Source organism: Onychomys torridus, chromosome 20 (assembly GCF_903995425.1).
Source record: "Onychomys torridus chromosome 20, mOncTor1.1, whole genome shotgun sequence".
Taxonomy (NCBI): domain Eukaryota; kingdom Metazoa; phylum Chordata; class Mammalia; order Rodentia; family Cricetidae; genus Onychomys; species Onychomys torridus.
In genome coordinates, this window is record NC_050462.1 from 32,969,821 (window position 1) to 32,993,740 (window position 23,920).

Sequence of the window (23,920 nt, forward strand, 5' to 3'; positions counted from 1 at the left end):
AGGATCCCCAAAGCCAGACAGATCCTAATCTCACTGCTAGGATCCCTACAAACCAACCAAGCCTCACAGCTGCCACAAGCATGTAGAGAACCTACCTTGGCTAACTTCCTTTCTTTAATGATGTACTCTAAGTTCCTTGGCTCCCTTCATCTATCTAAATGACCCTTCTTGAGAGAGAGAGATGTAAGTCAGGTGGTATTGCTTGTCTATGCAGATGTAGGGGAAAAAAATGGGACTCCAAACAAAGGTTTTCTTGGCTTTAGCCTCCTAGATTGGAAATTCAGTATGTGCAACTTTAATATTCAGGCTGGGGCTGAAGAAGTAAATAACATTCAGTTGGATTAAATTACATATGTACATATACATACATAAAATAATGTATCAGTGTATATGTCTCCATGTATATTAATACATATATCAGTGCATTAGCATATATTTTCCCTGGCTAATTTTTATACAGCGAACATTTGCTGAGTAGTTAGAATTTTGAAAACATTGAACTAGGAGCTGAAGAGAAAATACATGTGCAGGGAACAAAAGCACTCTTGTATTCTTTAGTAAGGAAGACTGGTGCATACATAAGGAATGGGATTTCTTTGTTCAGCAGAGGGATGCAAGGAACAGCAGAATTTGAAATGACAACTTAAGGACCCAGGTTACAAGGAATATATTTAAAACTCTTAGCTCAGCAAATGAGTTGTGGATAAACATGACCATTAGGTCTAGCGAAAGTGAAATGAAGAGTTTATGCTTACATTCCCTCTAGGGGCATCGTTCACCCAATGTGGGAAGAATATACTACCAACAGTCAAATGTGTCCAAGAAGGATAAAGGATTTAGAAGGGAATTTTTGTAACACTTGTCAATTCTAAAATGTCCACAACTCCTGGCATGACAAATTCACAAATAGGAAATGCCTCCTGCTTGCCCAACGAGGAAAATGGCATTCTGACCCTCCTGATAATAATAAAAAAAATACCTTGTTACAATAAAATAAAATTAGTAATCACCTACCTAACTATGCAGGGAGGAGAACTCTTAAATCGCATAGGTTACAGACATATAATTGAAAAGAGGGAAAAATAACAATAATTTCCTGTCAGTGTGTGTTTAGTTATAATAAAAGCACTCCCAAGAGATTATCACCTTGGAACATTGCCTAACACAGTCAGTGCGCAATATAAGAACACTTTTGTCTACTAATCCCGATGTAGAGAAAAAAGGTATATTCAATAAATATTAGTTTAAATTGGAACATAAGTACTAGTAAAGATATTTTCAGTGTTTATAGGTAGATATTAACTACAATATACTTCATCTGTGGTTAAAATTTCACATATAATCATTCAGAGTGCGCATCCATTTTCATCTTTAATTGGGCCTGATAATAAGTAGGTTTGCATGATTATCATAGAAGCACTCTCCATACCCTGACACACACTTGTTTATCTCCTCTTTTTAACACTTAACACAGTAGTGTGGAACAAAGTATGAGAACACTCCACATTCAGGTCAGATTTTTTTTTTACTAGACTGACTCAATTGTTTAGAGTTAAGCACTAAGAAAAAAAAAAATCCTTAGGTAAGCAATATGTTACGAGTGTGTGTGTGTGTGTGTGTGTGTGTGTGTGTGTGTGTGTGAGAGAGAGAGAGAGAGAGACTAGATCTTCCAGGTACTAAAGAAACTGCAGTTGAACTTGGGAATAATTTATGCTTTTCCGCTAAAACCAATAAGCCAAATTCTCTTCAGAGTTTCCTTTTTAATTTAGGACTTTCAGCTGTTCTCCAAAGTTGTTTAATTTTTTTTCCTTTTAGATTTTTGTTCTCTCTCCTATTAGCCTGTTCTCCAGTTGCTTCAATGGAAGGATTAATGAAGCAACAACACTTTGCCATATGATGGACAAATGTATTGTTATTGATTGCCTTAAATGAGACTTGCTATCAAATAATTATGCATAGTATTTTTCTGTTGATCATATTCTATAGTTACAGAGCCTCCCTTTGGGCAAACTTACTGTGTTACAGACTCACCTTTTCCTCACTACTTAAAAGACGTGACTTCTCTTTAAGATTGTTAACCCCTTACTTAGTGCTGAAAAATCTGTTATGTGGCAGGGTGGTGGTGATGCATACCTTTAATGCCAGCACTTAGGAGGCAGAGGCAGGCAGATCTTTGTGAGTTTGAGGCCAGCCTGGTCTACAGATCAAGATCCAGGAAAGGCACAAAGCTGAACAGCTGAACAGAGAAACCCTGTCTCGAAAAAACAAAACAAACAAACAAACAAAAAATACTGAAAAAAAAATCTCTTATGTAGTATAGGTATAAAACAATGCTCCAAAGAAAATATCTAATGTGTTGCTAATTGGTCAGACTAACAATAAGGCATGCACTTGTAAAGCCAGTCTAAATATATTCAACTAGGACACAAATGTAACTGGTATGTATCTGTGACAGAAACACCCCCAAATGCAACACTAGTAGTACTACATTGTGTATGGAGTGGATTTCATTTATAATCTGTTTCCATTATTATGTGTTACTTTATCTAGACTCTCAATGACATTGATTAGTGAAGATGAGTCTCTCCAATCTATGGGGAAACCCACAGAGACAGCTGACCCGGTGCTAGTTGGAGCTCACTGACTCTGGACTGACAGCTCGGGAATCTGCATGGGACCGAACTAGGCCCGCTGAATGTGGGTGACAGTTGTGTGGCTTGATCTGTTTGTGGGGTCCCTGGCAGCAGGATCAGGACTTATCCCAGGTGCATGAACTGGCTTTTTGGAGCCTATTCCCTGTGTTGGGATACCTTGCCCAGCTTTGATACAATGGGGAGGGGCTAGGCTCTCCTTCAACTTGATATGCCAGACTTTGTTGACTACCATGGGAGGCCTTACCCACTCTGAGGAGTGGATGGGGGTAGAGTGGGAGGGAGGTGAGGAGGCGGGAGAAGGGGAGGGAGGGAGAACTGGGGTTGGTATGTAAAAGGAAAATAATTTTAAAAAATAAATATATTTTTAAAAATACAGTACTTGCCGTCACTTTTTAAAGCATCCCTTTGAAGCTTCTAAAATAAGCAAGCCACTTCATGAGCTCCTGAACACGTAAGTGGGTGTTCTTGTTGTTTAGGTTTCTCTTAACCCAAATCCAGATATGAAATGCTACATAAGAAAGGATAAAATTCAAGGGTAAGTCGTTCTACATGTACTGAAACAGAATCCTGGGGTAGGGCAAAAGTTGGCCAGGACTTATTAGGTTCCTTCGAAATCAAGAGAACCCAATTAAACACATTACAATTAACACAATTCCTTTTGAACTATGTCCTTTTTTGTTGGGGTAATCGTTACTTTTAATTATCAACTTGGGACAATTTAGAGACACATGAGAGAAGGACATTATGAAGGGTTATTTTAGTTATCTTAATTGATGTGAGAGGACCCATCTACGGAGGGCAGCATCATCAGGCTTTGAGACCTGTTCTGTCTCCAAATGGAGAAAGCAAGATGGACACTCATGCAATCATCGGTCTTATATTCCAATTGCTAACAGTATAGGGCCAGCTGCTTAAGCTCCCTGAAACCTTGACATCCCACTATGATGGGATAAAACACAAAACTGTGAGCTACAATAAGCCCTTTCTCCCTTAGTTGCTTCTGAGACAGTATTTTATCATAAAAATAGGAAAAGGATCTAAGACAGTTCTAAAATCTAACAATGAGTTTCGAACAGGACAATTACTTTTCAAAAGGATTATGATGGTTCAAATGAGAATATGACCCCCATAGGTTAACGTGTTTGAATCTTTGGTCCCAGTTAGTGGAACTCTTTGTGAAAACTTAGATGTGACTTTGGAGGAGGTGTGTTATTGAGAGCAGGCTTTGAAGTTTCAAAACTCCATGCCATTCCCAGTTGGCCCATCTAGGGTGTTTCTCTCTCTCTCTCTCTCTCTCTCTCTCTCTCTCTCTCTCTCTCTCTCTCTCTCTCTCTCCTCTTCCTCCTTTTCTTCTTCTTCTTCTCCTCCTTCTCCTTCTCCTTTTCTCCTTCTTCTTCTTCTTTTCTCTGTCTCTCTGTCTTTCTCTGTGTCTCTGTGTCTGTGTCTGTGTCTGTCTGTCTGTCTGTCTGTCTCTCTCTCTCTCTCTCTCTCTCTCTCTCTCTCTCATTTGTAGATGAGATGTGAGCTCTCAGTCTCAGCTATTGTTCCACTGTGATGCTTGCCTGCCTGTAGCCAAGCTTCCTGCCATGATGGTCATGGACTCTCCCTCTGAAACTGTAAGCCCCTAATTATTCTGTCTTGTGTAAGTTGCCTTGGTCATGGCATCTCATCACAGGAATAGAAATGATCTCTGAAGACAAGCTTCTAAGCCTTTATGTTAACTATCCTTTCCTATGGTCCCTCTTCTACTATGCCTTTCCATCATCCATCCCAATTTTATTCTAATTTTAGTGTCTTCTAAACCTACTACTCTTGAAACTTCCTAGAATATATAAAAGATATTTAAATATAGTCACCATATAATGCGGGAGACAATGCCCCAATTAATTACTATGTGTTACCAAGTAAAGCTCCCAGTACCAGGAACGGGCTACATCTTGTTGAGTTGTTGGCTAAAGGTGTCCCATAGATTTCTCCAAACATCACAAGCTATTGGCAATGTTATTGACTACCCTCTGCAACCTGACTGGAAGAGTCTATTGCTGAATATCCCACATACTTATGCCATAAAACATGGTCCTCCTGTTCATCTGGTACTCAGCCTAAGTACCCTAAATAAAATGCTGATTGGCCAGTAGCCAGGCAGGAAATATAATCGGGATAAGCAGAGAGGAGGATTCTGGGAAGAGGAAGGTTGAGTCAGGAGTCACCAATCAGCCACAGAGGAAGCAAGAAGACAAGGCAGAACTGAGAAAAGGTACCAAGCCACGTGGCTAAACATAGATAAGAATTATGGGTTAATTTAAGTGGAAGAGCTAGTCAGTAATAAGCCTGAGGTAATGGCCAAGCAGTTATAATTAATATAAACCTCTGTGTGCTTACTTGGGGGATGTGAGTAAGAGAGATTTGTCCCAACCACCAGCTGGCTGGCTGGGACACAGACAACCTTCCAGCTATACTCTGAGATGATATCTATCTTTGAGGTTAGGGTGTGTTTTTTTAGATGCGGCAGAAAGATTAATCCTCTTTTTGTTATTGCTACTGTTTGAGGGGCTTGGGTTTTGACATTTTTAAGAAAGAAACGGAACACAATGTTGTGTTTGTAAGGAGGTGGGGGAGGACCTGGAAGGCATTGAAGGAGGGGGAAGATAAGATCAAAATAGGTCATATGAAATTCTCAGAAATAATCAAAATAGAAAACAACTTGAAAATTAGTGTTATTAAATAATTGATACTATTACAATGTCCTCAGTATACACAGATCTCCAATTCTCCCTCTCAATGAATTGTTCCCTTGTAGTTGGTCATTCAGGTAACCCATTTAGCATCATTGCTGAGAATGCACAGTTAAAACTCTTGTTCAACCAAATTAATTAAGTACCATTTTCCTTACAGAAAGGAAATTAGCTGTTTAGATAACCTGTTATATTAATCAAGTGTTTGTTTCTTTTTATTGTAATCTATTTCAGGATACCTTGGCACACAATACCTTATTTCCAGAGCAAACCAAGTTTAAAAACTTAAATCATTTTTTTTCTGTCCAGTTTTTAAAACTCTTCCAATTTTCTTGTGTACAAAATATCTACTGCTTCTCAAAGCTTACTGTTAAGTTCATTGGTCATTATCACTTTTGCATTGAAATATTTTCAGAGACTGTTGGAATCAGGATGCTGTAACCACTGAAGTAGGTTCAGTCTCTTTATTTCTTAATGTATGGTGACCGACATTAACAGAAGGACTCTGTAACACTGCCCTGTAAGAAGGCTGTGCCCCAGGAACTCTCACTATAGATGAAGAACAGGTATGTCAGGATTCTTGCCAAGGAAGAAATATGCCAAAATCATAAGGAATTGTGATAGAAGTCCTTTAAGAGAGGAAGAAAATGGTCTACAGAGGTGCTATAAGCCCTGTAAATTTGGGCAGGAATGTTCGGAGAGTGTAGTGTGTATAATCAAACTGCAGTAAATGTAAAATATTCAATGAAATGATATCCAAATGTTGAGATTCTGCTTTGACTAAACTACTTCTTCTGGGTAGCTCACAATAACTCCTAAAAAAGAAGGTCATGTTTGAACTCAGACCTTGAATTTTTCAGTATCTCACTGAGAAGTTTGCATTTTAGCATTTAATGGGCATCATAAGTGTCTTAATTCAAATATGCAATTTAGGAGACAACATTCTGATTTGTTTATGACATTTGCAAACACAAAGCTTCCTAAAAATGGCTATATTTTTTTTCATTTTAACACCTTCATTTTTTTGTATTATTCAAATATCTCTTTTAAATATACTCTACTGATATATAGAAAATATGGAATCATGTCAATTTGATATGTGTTTTCCTATCTATGATTTAGAAACATGAGTCAACTATTGTAATATGATGGAGAAGAAAGACTAACATAATGTAGAAATGACTACAGAAAGAACCAAAGTTAGTTATGCCATTACAAAAATTATTTTGTTGGTCATCATAAGGATTACTTAAATTTGTTAGATTTATCTGCTACTCCCAAGTCCCCCGCTTGTGGTGATATATTGTGCACTCCAATATATTGTGTATCCTAATAGTGTGCCCTAATAAACTTATCTGGAGATCAGAGGACAGAGCCAGCCTATAGATTAGACATAGAGGCCAGACAGTGGTGGCACACACCTTTGATCCTATCACTCAGGAGGCAGAGATCTCTCTGGATCTCTGTGAGTTCAAGGCCACACTAGGAATAGAGCCAGGTTTAGTGGCACAAACCTTCAATCACAGCACTTGAGATCTAATGCCTTTTCTTAGGAAGGACACACACCTTCAATTTCAGGAACTAGATCATTTTAGCAGCAGTGCAGTGCAGACACTTTTGGATGAGAACTCAGAGACTTTCAGTCAGAGAAAATAGGATCAGCTGAGGAGTTGGAGAGATGAGGTTTGCTGTGCTTGTTCTATCCCTCTGATCTTCCAGTTTTCATCCCAATATCTGGCTCCAGGTCTTTCATTTAGAAGACCATTTAGCAATTCATGTTATACCTGCTGAAAGCTTTTAAAGGTCTTACTTTGTCCTTTAGCAGTAACTTCCATGGCCTTACCTTGCTGTGTTTCAATTGTGGAAGGGTTTTGTGCTTAAATATCACTTCAGATTGATAACAAGTTGCTCACAAAAATTGTTTTTCACATATAACACCTTAACTTAATGGTTTGCCATGTTGCAAATATGCAACTAATTTGAGACAAAAAATAATAATAATCCAAATTTGTTAACACTGAGATATCTAGTTACAATATGGATCATTAAACTATAACCAGGCAGACAATAGCAACTGAACATGCGAACATGGAAATATAGTCAAGAGAGTAGACTTTGAAACTTAGGAGAAACTGTGCCAGAAGTAAGAAAAAATCATTGAGTTTAAACTATGGAACCTCATAATTCTGCTCTAACTGATGCTCTTCAGCACAGGAGGCATAGGAGATGCACCAGCCTTGCTGCTGAAGACCAGCTCTGACTGCCCATTATCTATGTGGTAGCTGTTGAATATTCTGATTCCCCTTCCAATTCAAATACCTGTGGTTAATGTGATGTATCTGGTTAAATATTTTCCTTCTATTCCAAACCCATACCTAAATTAAATTCTCTACACAAAAATAAAATCAATTTAATGTACTACTATTATCTTTCTGCTTGTTATGGTTATTTTTTTCTCCTTGAAAATTCTATTTGTCTTAAGGAGATTATAGGGTAAAGCTTGATTCAGTAACTGGCATTAGTTTCTTAGTCCACCCAATCTTTCTCTCTAGAGTCTGGTTCATTTCCCTGTTTCACAGTTCACTGGAGCCCTTTGTGGTCACTGAGTCCCATCCATCTTATTTTGGGTTGACTTTGTGAATCTCTCACATTTAGAGTATTGGGTAGGGATAAATGGAAACTCAGAGCAAAGGCCTCACATTGGATAGGCATGCAACACCTAAAAGCAGATTTGACAAAAATGAATGAGACAGCTTCGGAAGTGATGGACACAGTGAGTATGATACCTTTTGTGTCCTTGCAAAGAAAATATTCAGTTTCTATTTAGCACAAACTGAATAAAATTGATGCATTTATATTTTCAAAGTGGTATAGAATTCCTAAGTTAATCCATATAAGCTATAATTTCAACATATTTAAATTCTTGTGTTTGTTGGTGGATCACAGTTTGCCCCAGCATGTCACCCGTGTTCCTTTATGTCTGTTTAGACTTTTCGCCTCTATTATTTTTTCTGCTTTCATCTCTCTGGTTTGTGGGCTTTCTAATTGCATGTCTTTGGTTTTGTATTTATACTTAGCACTTATTTGAGGCTTTTAATCTTCAAAGCTCATAGAGAATATTACCTAATTAATGCTCCCCACAGACTTGTAAAGAAAGTCATTATTAGAAATTCTACACTTTACATGTGGGAAAAACAAGGCAGAGGTCAATGGCTTAGCAGAAATCCGAAGGGAGGGAGCTGCAGGCTGCAGTGAGCCTAGGTTCAATTCACTCTACCACAGTGCTTCTGTGGTGTCTTCCCTCTCACGCTCTACCTGTAATTTACCTGACTTGACATCGTACTTTTGGTTTCTCCGTATCTTGATCTCTCCCTGTGAAAAACGAATTTTCTCCATTTACTAATAGTCCTCTTTTATGAATTATTTATATATCTCCAATTTTCTCAATGTCAGGTTGAGAATTATTCTGCCTCTGTTTTATTTTCTAGTTTATATGTTTTATCTACCTTTGTAACAGTATACAGTCTTTTTTGAAGCTATATTTAAAAATACTATAATTCACATTGAATATTTACTAAGAAATTTGTGTACATATTGCTCCCATTCATTCCTCTGAACCATTATACCTTCTCATATATTAAGAAAACAGAGCATGTATTTCCTTTTACTATGAGAAAGATGAACGGATACACACATAAAGTGCCTGGAATGGCTTCTGCACATATTCTTTCAAATTTTTCTTTTTCTCCTAATCACCACTACTTTTTCTAAGTTAAGATATATTTTTGCATTTTAAATATAAGGCATTAAATGTGCATTTTTTTATGATATTTGACAAATATAACATTATAACTCAGTAGATAGTACATTTTGATTAACCATAATGGTATCTCAATGACTGTTACAGATTAATACTATCCTGGGAGGAATGTTATTATTATTATCTTGGTTTTTCAATTTCATTATGATTACAAAAGATCTTCATTAATTGATTCTGTATAAATAGTAATAATATTCAAGATATTCCTCAAAATTGTGTTAATATTAATCTAATCACATATAATCCATACCCCCATTTTGAACTTTTTAATTTAGAGTAGTTACTTTGAATGCGTGTCTTTGTGTAGAACAAGGAGAGAAAGACAGGTAGGGGGGATAAAAATGATAAAAGTGAATGAAAGCTCAGGAAAAATATATTGGAAAACAAAAAATCATAAAATATGACACATTTTGTTGTAAGGCTAAAACCTTGATAAATTTTCAAAAAGATGTGGTATTAATTTGTATTAGCTAGAAGAAAGCTGTAAGACGGACTAATTTGCAAGAAAATGCGTTCAGGAACTAGTAAGAAAATGGGAGCATAGGTTACAAGCCAAGGATTAGTGACCCACCTGGGTAGCTTTGAAGCATGAAGTGCATCTCAGGGTTCCAGGTGTACGGTCAGTAGAGTTGATCATCTGCAAACTCCTGTACAGGCTCACCATGAGCTGTCTCAGGGACATCACCTCTCAGCCATTTTCCTTCTAGACACTTTGAGGGTAATTTTCTGACCTTTCTGTGTTTCAAATGCAAGAGAAACAAGAAAGGGAGAACAGGGAGAAAAGGTTTATTACCACAGGTATCTTAGCCCGTGAGACACTACTCTGCCTGGCTTTTGGCTTATCATTTATCTTTTTTGGTTGCTGTGTCCATCACAAGTTAAAGGAAGATAGAAAGAAGTTGTGTGTGGAACAGGTCAAACATTCAACCATCAAGACTCAAAAACAGATGAGCAAAATAAAGTTAGAAAAGTTCCTTCCTTTGGCCTTAGGTTTAAAAACTGAGTGTTTCAACTGGGGGTTTAAAGTTGTTCTTTTTGAAGAAGTATCTGTCAGTCCTGGGAATTCTGCAGAAAATAAACGAGAACATCTTTTCAAGATAAAGCAAAAGAATATTAGTATACATGCTGAGGACCATATAAAGAACTCTAGTGGATATAGGTAGGGCAGCAACCACTCTGAGTATGACCTCTATCTGAAGAGAAACACCCTGAGGGGTTCCATAGGTATTGTGGGCATTGAAAAGCATGGGGAAACATTTAGGAAAGTAAAGTGTACCTTGTCATTTCCAGTCAAACTTCTCAGAGGAAGGAAGAATAACTTCTTTTTATAAAAAAACTATTCATACTCACTCATTTTTATTGTATTTTTAATTTTATAATTTAATTTAATGGATTTCCCCTGTCGTCCCTCCTCCCCCCCCCCCCCCCCCCATTCCCATCTCCTCCAGGGCAAGGACTCCCCTGGGGATTCAGCTCAACCTGGTAGATTAGGTCCAGGCAGGTCAAATCCCCTCCTCCAAGGCTGAGCAATAGGATCATAGGCCCCAAGATCCAAACAGTCAGCTCATGCACTAAGGACAGTTCCTGGTCCCACAGCCTGGATGCCTCCCAAACAGTTCAAGCTAATCAACTGTCTCACTTATCCAGAGGGCCTGATCCAGTTGGGGGCTCCTCAGCCTTTGGTTCATAATTCATGTGTTTCCATTAGTTTGGCTATTTGTCTCTGTGCTTTTTCCAATCTTGGTCTCAACAATTCTCAGTCATACAATCCCTCCTCTTTCTTGACAATTGGACTCCTGGAGCTCCACCTGGGGCCTGGCCCAGGATCTCTGCATCTGCTTCCATCAGTTATTGGATGAGAGTTCTAGCAGGACAGTTAGGGTGTTTTGCCATCTGATCACCAGACTAGATCGGTTCGGGCTTTCTCTCGACCATTGCCAGTAGTCTATAGAGGATGTATCATGTGGATTTCTGGGGACCTCTCTAGCACGTTGCTTCTGGAAGGCTCTTCTGAGAAGAGTGGTGGCAACTGGGTGAGGACAGGGACAGTAATCTAGAGGGGAACACTGTAGTGAGCTGCTCTCTGTGAGGTACTGGAAGAATAACTTCTAATGTTCATAATTTATCAAATATATTGGAAGGAAAAAATTAAAAGAAGTTACAATCACACTGTTTTAATTATCTCAAGAGTAGGGGACTTGACGGACCTTAAGACAATACAGATACCACTGAAAGTTTGCATATTCAATGAAATACACAAGATGCTGAAATATAGATATGGTGTGACTGCATTCATAGGAGTGTCTCAAATACTAGAATTCATAGAAACAGAGAGAAGAAAGTCTGTTGCCAGAGCTTGAGTGGCTTGGAGAAGGGGATGGTGATCAAAGGAAATACCACTACAGTGAATAGGAGGACAATGTCTATAAATCTATTTGATGATATAGTGAATAGAGTTAATGTCAACATCTCATCATCTTTAAAATCCAGAGCAGATGCTAAATGTCCTTACTACAAAAATAACTGTTTAGCATATACACACATGTCTTTGTTAGTTACCCAGTGTCAGCACTTCATAATGTATACACTTTCAAAGATCATATTTTACAAGAATTAATATTTTTTTTGCGTCTGGATTTTTTTTATTATATTTGTGTTTTAATTTTACACATCAGCCATGGGTTCCCCTGTCCTCCCAGCTCCCATCTTCTCCCCATCCCCTCCCATCCATTCCCATCTCCTCCAGGGCCAAGACTCCCCTGGGAATTCATTTAAACCTGATGGATTCATCATTCTTTGAAATTTCAGAATTTGACATTGAAAAAAGAAACTTGCCAGGTGGTGGTGGTGCACGCCTTTAATCCCAGCACTCGGAGGCAGAGCCAGGTGGATCTTGTGAGTTCGAGGCCAGCCTGGGCTACTAAGTGAGTCCCAGGAAAGGCGCAAAGCTACACAGAGAAACCCTGTCTCAGAAAAAAAAAAAAAGAAAAAAGAAATAAAATATAAAATACTGTGAACTGCTAAAGATTGCTGACTAGCCCCTGGAGACAATGATGTAAATATATTAAAACAACAGTGAAGAGTTAGGTACAGTGAATGAATATGTCACCAATGAGTACAAGGAATGTGACTCCATCATGACTATAGACAACAGAATGCTGTTTTCTTACTATGTAATGAATATGTATATATGATCTAAGTGAATTAATTACTCTAATGGATGGCAGGTATTAATACATTAGATTTCCCTTCACTATTTAAAATCTTTCAATGTGGAGAAGAACTGGAAAGATAAATCAAACAAAATAACAATTCTCATTTAGTCTCAAACAGGTCTGGGAACTGAATTCCTAATACTAGGTGCCTGGGGGGTGTTATTGCTACAAGAAGAGTTACTTAATATGTGATAAGGAAAAATGTGCTGACTCCATGGTGAAACTACTAATATCTATCCTTAACTTTGCGTTACAGTCCATTTCAATACAAAATATATCCAGTATTTATTCCCAAGTTTCACTTCCAGAAAAGAGAAGAGTACTAGGCAAACAAATATCTTGTATCCCAATAAGCAGGTGGTAGGCAGCCCTAAGGAAGTGTGGGTGCAAAACGATGATGATACAAATGCGCAGAAGGTAGGAAAATATAATGATGGAGAAAAAAACTGCTTACCTATCTTAGGGCTAAAGGATTGTGATGAATTGCTGAATAATTTCATTCGAGTAGAGTCTTATCAAAGCATCATTTATCATAATCTTTTCTTAAACTGCGACCTTTTCCCAATCAAACAGCTAAACTTATATTACTTTAGCTGAAGAATAGTCCATTATTTTTCTTTATTTCATTTTTCCCCGTGACAGAGCTTGAAGACCACTCTTCCTTTGCAACTGGTTTTGCTAGTCTTACAAAAGCGGTGGCGGCCATCAAAAACTTAGGCTCCACTTACATTAATATAAAGAATACCTTTCTTTGATCCCAACATGATCCCACACAGTCCTTCAATCTTTACGTTGTCATGAGAACTGAGGAGTAAGTAAACTAGCCCAATCATCCACCAAGAATTTGTGGGAGCTTGGGGTCTTTGTTTGTTTATTTTGTTTTATCCATTTGCCACTCTATGGGCTGAGCTCTTGGACTGCATGAAAAGAAGAAAAGGCCAGTTGAGCAATATCAGGCAAGCATTTATTCACTGTGCTGTGGATGTAAAGTGAGGAGCTGAATGGCAGCCATGCTGACTGGATGTGGGGATAGCTCATAGCAATTTTCATAGGCGTTTTTCTGATGTCTGCTTATGTTAAACGTTTTAAGACTAGTTATTAACCATTTGTGCTTCTTTTTTTCTCTTTTATAATTTCTTTACTTAATTTTTTTGTCTTACATATCAGTCATATCAATTGCAGCTCCCCCTCCCTACCTTTGTCCTGCCCCCCACCTGCCCCAACCCCACACCTATCCACTCCTCAGAGAAGAGAAGGTCTCTCTTGGGGAGTCAACAAAATCTAGAATACTAAGTTGAGGTAGGGTCAAGCCTCCTTCCCTTGTGTCAAGGCTGAGCAAGATATCCTATCCTAGGGAATGTGTTCCAAAACATGTCCTTCTTTCAAACTGTCTGTCCCATTACCTCCATATTGGCTAGCAGTTTTATTTCTTAGTATTTACTTTTTACATTTCTTTGTAATTTCTGGATATCAGCCCCTTCTCTGAAGGACAAGCTCATAAAGATTATCTCCAAGTGTATGGGCTCTACTAACTGTTTCTTTTTCTGTTCAGAAATAGTTCAATGTCATGTAGTCCTATCTGTTGATTCTTGGGGCTGATTCCTGGCTGGGCTACTGGAGTTTGGCTCAGGAAGGTCCTGCCCATTTTTTGGTGTCTTCCAGAGCATGTTGCCTATGGTTTCCTCTTGTGGCATCAGCATTTCATCTTATAAATTTTTGATCTTCTTCAAATTGATTTTTTTGTAGAAGGTGAAAGGAAAGATAGGCTCTAATTTTGTTCCTCTGCATACATAGATATCCAGTTATGCCAGTACCATTTGTAGACTAGGCTACCTTTTTTCCACTGCCTATTTCTGTCATCTTTGTCAAGGGTTAGGTGCCTGTGGATTTTTCCATTTATTTCCAGGTCCTCTATTATGATCCACTGAACTGTATGTGCTCATGCCATTTAAGGTTTTTGTCATTACTATAGCTCTGTAATGTTATGAGGTCAGATACTAGGTACCTTTAGCTGTGTTCTTTCCTCTCAGGATTGATTTAGTTATTTGTGGTCTTTGTGATTCTTTATGAATTTGGGGATTTTTTAATATTAAATTTGACATCGGGATTTTGATGGGTAGTTCATTAAATCAGTAGTGGGTTTAAATAATCTAACTTATTAATTTGAATCAGTGTTCATATTTGTACTAAAAAAAAAAAGTTGGTGTTGTGAGTGGCATCTGCTAGAATGTGAAGTTGATCTTATTCTGATTGCTTCATTTAGGTCCCCATTCACCCTTGTGGTGAGCATAGATGGCCATGCACCAATAACCGTCCAAAGTGGTGTAAGGACGGTAGACTTCATAGAGCTAGTAATTCCAAACAGGCAAAAGCAGCATAGCTATTTCACTGAGGCCAATATACAGTCAATAAGAAGCACCATTATTTAGGTAGCACTAAAGAAGATGAGATGATGCCATTGAAAGCAATTTCCACTTCTTGCATATAGTTTCACTTTGGAGAGTACTTACTGTAAGAGAGTCCATGGATAGTATACCATTATGCTCTTGTTTGCTTCAAAAGCATATGTGAACTGTAGCTGTTAAAATGAAATGCCATTAAAACTTTTTCATAGTCAGTTTCTAGTCTGAAACTTTTCAACTTAACAGTTTAAGTATATAGGTGTGTGTGTGTGTGTGTGTGTGTGTGTGTGTGTGTGTGTGTGTGTATGTGTGTGTGTGTGTGTGTGTGTGTGTGTGTGTGTGTGTGTGTGCGCGCGCGTATGTGTGTGTGTGTGAATGTTTTCCATGCTTTATCCTCTAACATAAATATATATCACATTATAATGTATAAATAAATGTATATGGAGTGTGTATAACTTCTTTATTTACTCTATTGTATGTATTTTCCCATATGGCTTCTCTAACATCTACTTTCAGAAATCAGATTGTATTAATTTAGTAGAGATTATTTATATAGCAAGTATTTTATACTGTCAACCTTTACTAAAGTAAGAAAATAAAACAATATTTTGGTGGTGCATTTCAAAAACATTTGGCTACTATAGTGAATATGATTAGGCCAATTTCATGATGGACTCTGAAAATTTATTTTTTATTCTGAGTTTTGTGGTATAATGTTTCTCAGGTATGTCCTCACCCTAATCCTTGGAACCTGTGACTGTGTTGTAGTATGCAGCGAGAGAGAATGGAGGGTACAAATACATGATGCTTACTAATTAGCTAAGGATGAGATGAGAGGCCTGTCATAAAAATTATAAGTGAGTGCAATGTAATCCCAAATATCCTCTCAAGAAAGACTAACTTCCTACTTTCATAAAGAATCGTGTTAATAATTAGTAGACATCTACAATCTTAGTTTCATAAAACCATGTTTGTTTATTTATTGGTTGATTGGTTGGTTTTACAATTTTTCTGTTAAGAGAGTGGTTTGATGTAGTTATGTCCTAGTGAGTAAAACTTTTTATTCCCAGGAGTTTATACTTAAAAAAAAAAAAAGCTATCATGTTCACAGGCTGAAAACCTTTCTTACTACAATTGAAAAGGAGGGATACACACAAATATTTCTTTGAATACCCTTGATTGGATGAATCACAAATTCATTAATCTGTCACGCTACCTTTCAAGAGAATAGAGGATCATATTACTATGAACTTATTCAACAAGAACCATTGCCAGTAATCAGATACCAAGCCACTTTCTGACAGTGGTAATTAATAATGCAGGTTTGTTTGTTGGCTGGCTAAATTATCAGACTGTGTGTTCTCTCTTTCAAAGGCATCTTTTAGACGAATTAACATGAAACAACCTATCACAGAGTGTGTCATCCAACACCACACAATCTAATGATTTGTGGAAAGAAGATTCTCACTAGTCTTAAAAATTAATTTTGCTTGCAAACACCGTTAAAAATGATAGACATGGAATGAGAGGTGAGGAAATATTGCATTATTTTTGAAAGCTTCCATTTCATGTGTTGTCAAAGGTGCTAAGAATGTACGAAGCAGTAGAAATATTTAATTCAACACGAGAAAGTGATCTCGCTGGAAATTAGCAGTCTGTGTCATCACAATGATGTGTGCCTTCAGACTCAAAGATGAGGAGAGAGAGAGAGACTAGCCATCCGCGAAAATTCTCACTGACCAAGCATAGCAGTGAATATCTATATAAACCCCCTAAGTGGGGCCAAGGTTGGGGGTTGCAGAAGTGAGTCCCAGAAGTGAATTTCTAGCTGTGTGTGCGTGCCTCCTAGCAACTGTTTCCGTAGTTATGCGAAACATTGTACTGTCTCTCCACCTTTGTTTCCCCTCTCATTAAGCATAATTTTACTCAACAGCAAAGACTAATAAAGCAGAACCTTTTCATGAACTCTGGAGTTCTGTGAATGCCTTTGGCATTTTCTCAGTATAGCCAGCTTCTATAACAATTGCACATTCATAGCGAGCAATCTGAGTGGCTAAAAAAGGTAATTATTTCTTTTTTTATTATTATTTTTACAGTGGGTCAATTAAGGGAAATGTAGAACTGCAGCTTTCACAGATTTACTATAGAATCCAGTAGAAGGCCACATTGACCTGTCATATCTAAAAATTCATTGGGTACCTCATAATATATTATAATAGAAGCAATAAGAGCTGTCTAGAAGGAAATAGTTTCAATTCTGGGCTTTTAAAGTGGTAAAGATAGGTGGTTAACTGTTACGTGGTAAGATAATCTGTTTAATACATAGTCTGTATAATATAACTCATAGATTTAACAACAAATACATGTATATTTATACCATATATACATACAGACACATATATATATGTGTGTGTGTGTGCCTCTCTATTCACAAAGGTGTTTCCCCAACTCCCTAGTGGATGCTTGAAATCATGGGTAAATGTGAGACCTGTGCATAATAAATATACATACAAATATTAGAGTATGTATCCTAAAAATTACATACATTTTGTATAATATATCATTCATATATATATATATGTATATCTCCTAATGAATTTCATATAATAAAAGCCTGACACCAAGTAATTGAATCTGTCTCTGGTTCTTTCTGTTCATGCAAGAAATAAGTCAGTGATCAATATTTTCCTATTGCATAATTTCATGTTTCTTCTCTAAACTCTTCATTCTTTGTGTTTTTTAAAATTATATTTGTGTTTTAATTTTACACATCAGCCATGGGTTCCCCTGTCCTCCCCTCTCCCGCCCACGCCTTTCCCTTAGCCCCCCCTCTCCATTCCCATCTCATCCAGTGCAAAGACTCCCCCAGGGGATTCAGCTCAACTTGGTAGATTCAGTATAGGCAGGTCCAGTCCCCTCCTTTCAGGCTGAGCAAAGTGTCCCTGCATAAGCCCAAGGTTCCAAACAGACAGCTCATGCACTAAGGACAGGTCCTGGTCCCACTGCCTGGGTGCCTCCCAAACAGTTCAAGCTATTCAATGGTCTCACTTATCCAGAGGGCCTGATCCAGCTGGGGGCTCCACAGCCTTTGGTTCATAATTCATGTGCTTCCATTCATTTGGCTATTTGTCCCTGTGCTTTTTCCAATCTTGGTCTCAACAATTCACACTCTTACAGTCCCTCCTCTTTCTCGACAATTGGACTCCTGGAGTTCCACCTAGAGCCTGGCCGAGGATCTCTGCATCCACTTCCATCAGTTATTGGATGAGAGTTCTAGCATGACAGTTAGGGTGTTTGGCCATCTGATCACCAGACTAGATCAGGCTTTCTCTCAACCAGTAGTTGCCAGTAGTCTACAGTGGATGTATCATTGTGGATTTCTGGGGACCTCTCTAGCACTTTGCTTCTTCCTGTTCGCATGTGGTCTTCATTTAGATCCTTATACATTTTGTCATTGGCAGTCCCAAACATTTCTGAGGCAGGGAGCACTTGATGTGTAGGACCCACTGCCATGGCAAAGTTTAAGTGCACCATGACAGTTTTTTTCATTCCCTCCTGAACTCCCCTCTTGGCACTGTGTTTTATCAAAGCTAGCTTGTTCCATGTTGCATAATTTAAAGTCTTCCTATGTGTGAGGTGACATCTATCTAGTTCAATATCTATCCTAGATTTTTCCTGGATTACAATAGTTCAATATTCTGCCTTTTTCAGGGTGATATCAAAGTAAATCCCAGCAAGGCTCAGGGGAAAGTATGATGGTAGACCCAAAGGTAACAAAAACAGCAGCTAATTGTTTTGTGTCCTCATTGCCAAGCACTGTAATAAGTTCACTCATGTTCTCAGTGTGCTTCTGTCCTCTCCTCATAAGCCACTAGCTTTTGTTCATTTCAACCATCTCAAAGGGAAGACAATGAGAGTCAGTCAGGTAAGGTTACCTACTCTGATTGCACAGCATGAAACAACCGACTCAAAACTTAAAATTCCAGATCACTCATCTTGAACGTCAGGGTTATGCTTCCAGTCTCTTTTAATTCCCAAGCCTAGTTCTAATTAGTCATGTTGGATGCTTTGGCAATCTAATGATGTAGATTCCGAGACAAACTCATTGTTAGTTGAATCATGATGTGGATTCCATCTAGTATGTTTCAGTATATCAGATTTGACTGATACTCAATTTGCAGTCACCTTAGATTTCAAGAATCCACTGGAGCTGAGGGATATGTTAGTATTATTCAATCCTTATATGTAATATGCATATATAACAGGATCATTTTGATTCCATATTCTACAGAGTTAAAATTTGTCAACACTTTACATTTGAGTGGAAGAAAAGTTAGAACCATAATAAAAAAAGTGTTGATTGAACCATACTATTTGTTTATGATCAGTTAACATGAAAATAGTTTTTGTTACTGTTAAAATGATTCTGTTCAAACCATATTCCATGGTACAGAATATGTAATAATAATAATCCTACATGCCTGTGGGTAGATTCAGGTTTGTGAATGTTTGTTTTCTTATAAATTCTTTTTTTTTTTTTTAAGAACTGGGCTCTGTATTCAGTGAAGTGATATTTGGGAAACAATTTTGCAGCTCTGTTTCTCATGTTTCTCAGCTCCTTTCCCCTACTGGAAGTGTAGCTTTCAGGGCACATGTGAAATATTGGACTTGATTCTCATTATCACCTGCTAATTACCTACTGTGAAGAATGCGTTACCTGATCATTGACACATTGTAAAACATTGATCTACAATGAACACAGGGATCAGTTTGAATGTCCTGTTTTAGTGACTAGGCTTCCATGAGACAGGGAAGAGTTTCAGGGCCAGCCAAAGGCCAGGAGAAATTCCTTATGCCAGAAAATAATACTTAGAGTCCTCATGCATTTTTCTTCTATGTAAGACCATGGCAGCTGATAACTAACTTTTACATGGAAACACAAATAATGCAATTAATTAAATAAATACATCCTAAGAAAATATTATGTCTCTTATGTCCCAATGGTCATGAGACTCTTTGTACTGAAAATATTTATGCCTCAATTAGCATGTAGTACAATTTCACGTGCTTATAGTGAAAATTATTTGTTAAAGTCTGCATATTTTATAAGCACTCAACTCCAAAAAGGCAGTAGCAACTTTAGAAAACTGTATCCTACTTTTAAAATAAAAAAGGATCAAATCTATTTTAATAAAAACATAAAGATTTGGAGATTACTAATTATACCCTTAAACCATAAAACTTAGACTGCAGCATTTAAAACAATGAAAGCACTATAATAATTACTGAAAAAAAAAAGATAAATTGTATTTATGTTTGTATGGTTTGTGTCATTATTTATCCAGTTACTAAAAGCAGAGTTATACCAATAAAGAAAAGCCCTAGCCAAAATTCCTCATTTTTGTTTTTTTTTTATCAACTCAGTCATTTAAATGTCTGGAATCTTGGAATAAACATCAGTCTTCCAAACAGAATAAATGCCAAAGTTATCTGAATGAAAGAACACCCAACCCGGGACAACAGAAAACAAACTTCTTAAGTGTCACACTGAAACTTGGGGCTGTTGATCCACTCTCGTCATCTGGTGGACGAGTATTTTTATTTCAGGGTTAGACTTGGAACCTGTTTACAAAGATGACTGGGAACTTCAACGAATATAAGAGGAAATTTCTTGCCAATTATAAATGTATTCATTTCATAAAAATCTTTAAATGCTTTATGATTTGGTCATTACCCCCTATATATAGGTATTTTCAAGTCTACCCAATCTAAAATTATCTAAAAGAGTGATCTTTCTGTTGTTACATTTTAACATGTATTAAGCATGGTAGTTTGTCAGAGAGCAACTTGAATGTTCATGCAAAATTTCTGATTCAGTTTGTTTGGGTGGCTTGAACTGTTTGTGGGGCCTCTGGTAATGGGATCAGGACTTATTGCAAGTGTATGCACTAGGTTTTTGGAGCCCATTCCCTAAAGTGGGATATCTTGCTTAGCCTTGATGCAGGGGGAAGGGGCTTGGTTCTGCCTCAGCTTGGTATGGCAGACTTTGTTGACTCCACAAGGGAGACCTTACCCACTCTGAGGAGTGGGTGCGGGTGAAATGTGGGTAGGTGGAGGTGGAGGTGTGGGAGAAGGGGATGTAAGGGTAAGTGACGTTGGTATATAAAATGAAACATATATATATATATAAAGCTGTGTCCCCAAGTTCATAAACAACGTTAATGCTGCAGACTGTATCATGCACAAGTGAAATGATCTGCTTCAGAAGTCTAGCTAATATTAGGCAGAAGCAGCAGGGTGTTGAGCATTCTTCTTGCTAACTCGGTTTTGAGACCTTGCTTACTGATTATTTGCTTTGTGATTATTTTCAGACTTGTTTTTAGTTAAACTGTTTTGGTTGCTTCAACATAGAAAATTTTAAAAATCACTACATCAATTCTTGAACTAAATTGAGGTTTGTTTTACAAACACAATCGTGAGCCAAACAGAAATTTTTATATAGTCAAAGAGTAGAAATAATGGGTTCTGGAGCAGTCTTCTTGTTTCTGTTTTGTTTGTTTGTTTGTTTGTTTGTTTGTACGAATATGAAGCAACATCATTAGCAATGTGTGTTTTATATTTTTAACAATACTTCTTGAAAAATCTATGAGGTTCCCTAGGAACCAGTGAATAATATGGTACTACATAGCAAAACAGTATATGAGATGTTAGTCATATTAACTAACTCATTTAAGTTGAGTAAGAAATGTATTTATGCTGGCAGGTGGATCTCTGTGAGTTAGAGGCCAGCCTGGTCTACAAAGTGAATTCCAGGAAAGGCACAAAGCTACACAGAGAAACCCTGTCTCAAAAAAAAAGTGTATTTTTTAAATAAAGTATGCAGATTATTATGTTAGTTTATTTTTCTGTTGATTAATTTACTTGAAATTATTGGAGTGAAATCAGCTTTACACAAATTGGTACAAGAAATGTAAATTAGAAATTGTATTTTTAGCCCCCAAGTTTGAACCTTGTTGCCCTTGGGATGCTTATCTTTAGGTAATATTTTACTTCTTTGAACTACATTTTAATTTATGTGTCAGTATAATGTTTTCTGAAATGATATATATTTAGAGGAATTTTTCATAGTAGATGCTGTATTGAAAAAAATGTTAATAAGGATAGGACAGAATGGATTTTAAAAATCAACTTTTTCATAAAAGCTACTGGGCTGGAAAAGTAGGGTTAGAATTCTCTAGGTCTTCAGCCACCATCAATCTTTTCTTTGCATATCCCACAAAACTCAAAATTCTGTAAAATGGACATGTGGTATTCAGTGATGTGCACACACTATTCACTAAGGACTCTTTGCCTCAGCTGTCATTGCCTTCACCTGAAAAGTGTTCTCACTTTTGTCTTTACTTCTTTTGCTGGGGAATGCAATCTTCTGGAGGCCTGGAAATGTCAACAACAAGAACAAAAAGCCACTTACCTGAAATGCATAGAAACTGAAAAGCTGTGAGAGCTTCAAAGGTCCTCATGTGCTCAGCACAGGCTCCTGGACCACATCTGCATTGCAATGTCTACTTTACCCTCACATCCTTTCACAGTCATTGATCTCAAGGGCACTGCCTATAAATTTTGACCGCTAAGCTTTGAACACAGTAAGCTTTCCAGACAACCCTTCCTCTAACTTGAGAGAGTAGAGAAGAGATAACATCAGCAGGGCTGTCAGTAACTTCAGAAATTCTATTTGCTGATGATCCACAAAATTGCATCTTAGGCTTTGGCATTTGAATCTTATTTTGTCACAAAGATGTATGAAATAAATTAGTATATTGGCTATCATGCCAATCAGGGCACTCAGCTCCACACTCATTATGCCTTACCTTAATGGCTATATCCCATTAGATGAATTTAAATTAGGTAAAGGAAGAGAAGGTAGAGTTCAGAAAGAATGAATCACAACTTCAGTGGCAATTATATATTCCATGAGCCTCTTGTGTGGCTGCCAATGTACAGCTGTGCATTTTCTCCAACTCCATCCTTTAAAATTGGCATTGATATCTATAGCTATGACAAGGAACTGCTTACATGAAGTTTGTGGTGGAAATACATGCATCACACACACGCACATGCACACACATATGCACACAAACACACACAAATAAAATGCTTTTGGAGAGGAATTGACAGGTGCCCTAGAGAAACTAACAGAGGAACACAACGAGATGTACAAACACCATTCTGTTCAGTGTCCACTTGATTATTCACCAGTTCCGCGGTCTAGCCCCTCTTTTATCCTTCTTCTGTAATTCACTGTGGTTTCTCTTGGCCATTTGTTCTGAACAGGATATTTGCCATAGAAGGAAGAGGACAAGTTTGCCTGCGGTGAAGAGTCTCCACTCACTTGATGCAGGCCAAGTACTACTGCTTACCATAACAACCAAGTTGACTGCTCCACTAAAGAAATGGTTTATGCTGTGTGACCATTTAATTGCTGAATACTTCTTTGACTGGACTGCAAGCTATTCTAATGAAATTCAGCTTTGTCATTTTTGGTCAGTTTCTAATCCTAGTACCCAAGAGCAGCATCTGATCCAGGGAGTAAAGTAAGGAACTAACAAGGCAACTGCAAGTAGTTTTTCTGGTACCAGGCTAAAAGGAGGTTTATTTCTAGGTAACTTACAACCAGTAAAGGGGTTTGTTAAAGGGTCTGGGAGAGGTGAGGTGCTGTCCAGCATGGTTCTCTGGAGAACTCTGTCTTGGTCTGCAATCCAGCATCCTGGATCATGAGGAGTCAAGAGGGCTGGCATGTAAGCATCTCGGGTCTTAAGGGCTCCTGTCTCAGCCCCCACCCCACAGGCAGATAATAGCCTTGTGTGGCAGTTACTGGCTGCCTCCTTAGGGGGAGTGCTTCAAGGTCAAAGCTGGAAGTACCTACTACAAGGGAGTTTGTTAAATACCTGTAATACAAAACAATAAACCAATATTAAAAGACTCAGCCAGACTATGAACATCTCTGTAGCCATGGTGCTCTTGGTGCAGAGACAGGAGGATCTCTGTAAGTTCAAGAGTCAATCTGTCCATATTTCAAGTTTCCAGACCACAAATA